This window comes from Alexandromys fortis, unplaced genomic scaffold, assembly GCF_014885135.2.
Source record: "Alexandromys fortis isolate MF-2015 unplaced genomic scaffold, M_Fortis_MF-2015_v1.1 scaffold_27, whole genome shotgun sequence".
Lineage (NCBI taxonomy): Eukaryota > Metazoa > Chordata > Mammalia > Rodentia > Cricetidae > Alexandromys > Alexandromys fortis.
Window position 1 is genome coordinate 12,334,054 of NW_026067952.1, and position 6,000 is coordinate 12,340,053.

A 6,000-nucleotide genomic window follows, 5' to 3' on the forward strand; every position below is an offset into this window, starting at 1 on the left:
GGATCCATAAGAACTTCTAAGACTCCAAACTCCAATCCTTTCTGTGCGCCTTTATGGAAAGAGAGGGGCACAAAAGGAGCTTGGCACTTCGGTAATTAATCCACATAATCAGCTGACAAATTTTAATCCAGGTTACTCTCATAGTCCTGCTATTCCTGATCACTACAGCTGTAAACCCAAACCCTGAATGGTCAAATAAGTATGCACAAACAGAAAATATGGAGTAATCTGGGTTCAAGGATAGAAGGTCTTCTCTGAAAACACAGGGACTAGGGTAATTCCAGAACTGGTTTTAGCAATAAAGCTTAAACTGTAGTGTGGAGAAAGGGGCTTTGCCAAAGACACAACCAGGCCTGGATCCCTGCTCTAGGGATGTCCTTCTCTGCAACAGATGAGAACTAGTAAGTCATTCTACATTAATGAACACTGAAATGAAGGCAGGCAATGCAGGCCGTGGCAATCACAAAAGGACAAAGATTGAATTAATTCACTTCACTATGAAGGTCCTACAGAGTCAAATTTACACCAGAAAACAGAATTTGTTTGCCAGGAGTTTCAGTTAGGGAAGGTAACATAATTTGGGGATGTCACAGCTGTACAACCATATACTTAATCCCAAAGAATTGTACACCGTAAAACTGTCACAATGCCAACTGTTTAAGATATGACATACATTTATGACTCCACAATTTCTGAAAGAATCTGACTTTAATGCTACTGTCTGCACAGTGAATCCTGCTTGACCAATTACATGGCCCTGACCAAGTCATGTAACCTTTCTCTAGGCCTGCTGCTTCTGTAAAGCAGGGATAATACTTAGGTCACAGACTGCTCCAAGGATCAAATGACATGGTCCACTAAAAACCCTCAGTCCTGTGACTGATTAACAGATGTCGGCTATCACTGTAACAAGCACTTTCACACCCATTTTCTTGTCTCCACAGCACCCTAGGAGACTACAGAAAGAAACAGACTCAAAGGGCCACAAAGAATGGACCAGCTCCTTGTTGAAGTCAAGACCCGTTAAATCCTATGATCCGAAGGCAAACAAACGTCCTAATCTGTGTCTACTGGCTGACAAGACAAAGGCATAAATCAAGCCTTGCAAACTACTTCACACTGCCTGAAAATGCAGTTCACGTTCAACAAATGACAACGTAGGGGAGGGGGAGAAGGAAAAAAAAATAAAACCTAGAGTGAAAGAAAGGCCGCTGGGAATTCTAGCAATCACCAAGGTAGTCAACTTATTTAGACAGCCTTCCCCTTTCGAGGATCAGTAAAAAACAAAGAAGGGTGCCTATTGAGCTCCACCTCCTATATGCCACCACTACTAAATCTAGACCTAAGGGCTGGGTGAAGCACAGATCAGGTCCGAAGAACTATAACGCAAACAGGAGTGCCTCAAACCCCGGCCCTGTCTGAGTTTTCAGGTGATCCCCACAACTAATATCAAACTCACCGCCGAAGGAAAACAGCTGCTGAAGTTAATTTTAGTTCACTTTAACCCCTAAAGGCCTTATTGGGAAACAAAGAAAAATAACACTATTAGAAGGCTGGGAGTTGAAGCAGCTGACTTGCGCTACCTCCATCCCTGAGCTTCCAACTAAGATCATGGAGAACATAGGAGATCTGAGGTTGGAGGAAGAGGGAGACATGCAATAAAGTAAAAAGTGGGTTTCGGTGAGGTCCTTAAGCTCAGAACATCACTCATGTTTGAGGCTAGGAGATCTCTGGGATCTGTCTACCACAACACCAGCAACAAAATTCATCGCAATCACTTCCCTCTCAGTTCTGGTACCAACAAAAGGGGATTTTATCTGTGACAGCTAGGTCGCTGTCTCAGGGAGGAACCCAGAGTTACGTTTCTTAACTATACGCTGTTAATCCTAACAGTAAATCAAAACGCCCTCTGCACAAGAGATAACACATGCTCCTATCAGCAAAGAAGTAACAGTTACTAACAGCCCTGCACTTCTACGGCTGTGCCTCTCTGCACCTCGATTTCGGCTCCTTTGGGAAGGGACAACTCCGGAAGACCGCTGTGGCCATTAGGCGGATACATTCACGAAGTTCCTGGGTCAGTCTCAACGAACGTTACCTGTTGGCATTTAACGCTTCTGTCAAGCACTAACTCCCTCCCTAAATTCACTAACACCCTGCGAGGCCGCGTCTCTTCTTGACCCCCTGTCGCCCAGGAGAAAACTGAGGCTCGGCCGCGTAGAGGACCGGAGTAAAGTGTGAGCCCCAGTCCCAGTTCCACTGGTTGGTCGTTCCCGTCCGCGCCCCAGGTGACAACGACCAAAAGATTGGCAAGGGTGGCGGGCGAGGCACTCAGAGCCGTGAAGGGGGAAGGAAGGGCCGGGTCTGCGCGCCTAAGGAAACCCAAAGAGCTGGCCCGGGCTGGAAAGCCGGAAGAAGCCCGGATCCCCGAGCGAGGCCAGGGCCAGGCCCCAGCCCGCCCGAGGCCTCCCCGGCGCAACCTCCGCTCCCTCCCCTCCTCCCCTCGCCGGCCGGGGCGGGGCGCGAGCACAAAAGACTCCAACTTCCGAGCGGGCGCCGGCCCACCCCCAACTCCTGGCCCCGGCCGGGCCTGCCGACCAGGAGCAAGCTGCGAACGCCAGGCGGCCAGGGACGAGCGCGGGCGGCCCCGGGCAAGGCGCCCCGGAGCGGGCGGCCTGGGAGGGGGGAGCTCAGAGGGAGGGGGCCGAGAGTTACTCCGGCTCCCAGGACTCCCGGAACGGCCGAAAGAAAGAGTTTCTAAAAATAGGCAGCGGCCCGCCGGAGGAGGTGAGGAAGGAAAACGCACCAGGAACAGCTCGCCCCACTCCTCCCGAGCGGCCCGCGGCCCCCACTCACCCGCGCCGAGGTCTGGAGGAAGCCGCGCGGCGCGGAAGGCGACGGCGCGGCCGCTCTCGGAGGGCGAGCGGGCGGGAGGGAGGAGGCGGCCCCGGCCGCCTCGTGAGGAGCCCGGAGCACACGCGCGACAGTCGCCACCGCTTCCGCCCCCTCGGCTTCCCTCAGCACCGCGCCCCGCGCCGCTCGCGCGCCCCGCCGCACTGACAGAGGCGCGAGCCCCGCAGCCACGAGTCCTTCTCCCGGCCGCCACCACTCGGGCGCGCGCAGGGAGGGGCGGGGAAGACAGACCCGTGCCCGCCGCCTCAGCTCCGGCCCGCTTCTCGTCCGCGTCCTCCTGGACGGACCGTGCCACCAAAGCCACCCGAACACTCGGTCCCCGGTGCTGCCCTGCCCGGGCCGGGCTCTCGGAACGCGTGGGCTCCCTGCACAACCCCCCCGCGCCCGGCTTTGGAAAGGTCCGGAGCTTCGGCGCCGAGAGGAGGGCGGGCCCGGGGCGGGGCCTGACGGGAGGAGGGACGGAGGCGGCTGGCGGGGCGGCCGGGGAGGAGCTGGTGGCTTCCACCCGGGCGGAGTGGGGGGTCCCGGGGGCTGACGGACCCGACGCCACTGGGGAGGAGCAGGTTGAGGGCGGAGCCTGCCGAGAGGAGGAGCCTTAGGGACCGGGCGGGGGCCTACGGAAGCGGAGGCTGTGCTCAAAGACAGCGCGGAGCCGCGGGGTGGCCGCGGGCCTGGAGGAGGTGGGCCTGGGGGCGCAGCGGCCAGGAGTGGGATCTGAGGTAGACCCCGGAGCAGGAGACGGAAGGAGTAGGATCCAGAAGGAGGGGCGCCGGGGTGGTGCTTGATTGGGCGAGGCCAGAAGATGGGGGGCCTCCCGGGAGAAGCTCGGGCTGTGCGGGCAGGGTCCTGAAGTAATTGGAGCCGGGTTATTTCACTTTCTAAGAATCAGAGTGATGCCACTCTCTGCGCTGGCCGGCACTGGGCGGAGAGGCTTCGTGTCGGGGTCTGGGTGCCGCTCCTCAAAGGAAAAAAAAAAGCTTAGTCGAGTAGTTTTGCCCACACGGGATGAAATGTTTTCTTACTTAATCTGGGTGTTGGCTCTCCCTCCTAAATATTTCTTGTGTCAGGATCTCCCGTTTGAATCAACATTTCAGTCTCCCAGCCACATCCCCACTCAGGTTTCTAAGCACAAGAGGACCATTGTCAATTCGAGCTCCAGACCTCCCAGGAGGCTGGATTCCCCATCCCCTTCAGACCTGTGATTTAATGACCTTTTGCGGCAGGAGACGGAGTTTGAGGCAGGGACTCAGTGTAGCTCAGTCTGGCCTTGCACTTGCTCTGAGGCCAAGGATGATGATGAACTCCTGATGCTCCTGCCTCTACCCTCCATCCGCTGGAATCACGGCGAAGCCAGGCCTTTTTAGGTAGGGAATGGGTGATTCAAACAGGCTCTCAGCCTTGCAGAACAATCACTCTTGCCCGCCAAACCATCTCCCCAGCGCCAAGACCAGGAATTCTTTGCTGATTTTTGGACATTACTGTGTTCCCAAACCTGTCCAATGCCTGTCACAGATGAAGTAAGAAATGCCTAGTGTTCATTCCATCAGTCGGACTGCTTTTTCTTGTTTTACCCGTACTCCTCATATCCTCCTCTATGCACTAGTCTTACCGTATTGGCTTGAATATACCTGTCGATTTCTGTTGTGTTGTTTGTTTTTTCGAGACAGGGTTTCTCTGTGTAACAACCCTGGTTGTCCTGGAACTCTTTGTAGACCAGGCTGGCCTCGAAGTCTTAGATCTGCCGGCTTTTGCTGGTATTAAAGGTGTGCACCACCACCAGGGTTTAGATATACCAATGTATTAACACCTTCTGTTATGGCGTTTTCGCTTTTCCACGTCTCTCCAGATACCCCCCATTCATTCAGTACACAGCTCAGGAGCAACCCTCTCTGAGACGCCTTCTCTGAACTTTCAAACCCATTATTAGGCAAGTTGTAGCTGTGGCCCTGCTCTGTTCATGTCTTCCATTATTAAAACTCCCAGAAGATACTCTGCAGGCACCGAGAATCATGTTCACATCCTACAAGGTCCTGGTCACTGGCTACTCTTCTGATGCGGTGGAAGTTTCATTCTGCTGCTTAGCTCCAGCAACGTTCTGGCCTTTTTCTAACAAGCCTGGTGTTCTAACATACTGCTTCTTCTGGACCTTTGCCTTCGCTATTGTGCTGGCCTCAAATAGTCTCCTAGATATTGAAATGGCTCACTGCTCACCATCTTACCAGTTTCTTTTTCTTTTCTTTTTTTAAGTTTCTTTCTTTTTGTTGTTATTGTTGTTACATTGCCTCACTGTGTAGCTCTCCTGTAACTCATAACGTAGAACAGGCTGGCCTTGAACTCCCAGAGATTTCTCTGCCTCTGCCTTCTGAGTGCTGGGATTAAAGGTGTGTGCCACTATGGTCAGCCATCTTCAGGTTTTCTAAAAAGTCTTATGTGGTCAGGAGCCGTGGTGCATGCCTTTGATCCCTGCATGCACTTGGGGGGCAGGGGCAAGCAGATCTCTGGGTGTTTGAGGCCAGCCTGCTCTATACCTACTGTCAGACCATCCAATGCTATATAGTGAAACCCTAGCTTTGAATAAATAGATAGATTGGTTGGTAGGTAGGTAGATAGATAGACAGACAGACAGACAGACAGACAGATGTCTTACCTGTCCACATTTTAGATAGTAACCCTTTCCTACTTACATCCATTCTCTCTGGCTTCTTCTCCATCTGGGTGTCCCATCTGAGTCCTGTTTATGTGCATATTGTCTCTCTGCCACACCCCACTTTCCACTACAGTGTAATCCACATAAAGACAAGCTGTTGGCTGTCTTATTTGCTCTTTAGTGCATAAAATAGTAGATCCCTCATTTAATGTTTATTTAATGGTTGACTATAACAAATTCAACAAAGAACTGTCCAGAAGAGTCAGTATTGCCCAAAAGAATCTAACGAGATGAGACTTTGAAGGGAGATGTTTCTAAGGAAATATGCTGGCAATGCTAGCTAACAGTTATGGAGCACTAACTAGTTGCCAGTCAGTATACTGACACCTTTTCAAAAAGTTTATTTAATCCCCATATCAGCCTTATGAAATAAGTCCTAT

General features: G+C 52.5%; 1 protein-coding gene across 3 annotated transcripts in view; it reads right to left on the bottom strand.

The window, feature by feature from the left end:
• Positions 1–3,267, bottom strand: part of Raly (RALY heterogeneous nuclear ribonucleoprotein) — a 71,006-nt gene extending 67,739 nt beyond the window's left edge. The window contains exon 1 of one of the 3 annotated variants that reach the window (XM_050150748.1): positions 2,857–3,267. The gene's annotated coding sequence lies outside the window, so the exon portion shown is untranslated. The remainder of the gene's footprint in view (positions 1–2,856) is intronic. The other 2 variants (XM_050150749.1, XM_050150750.1) reach the window with 2 other exon arrangements.
• Between the last annotated feature and the right edge of the window lie 2,733 nt (positions 3,268–6,000).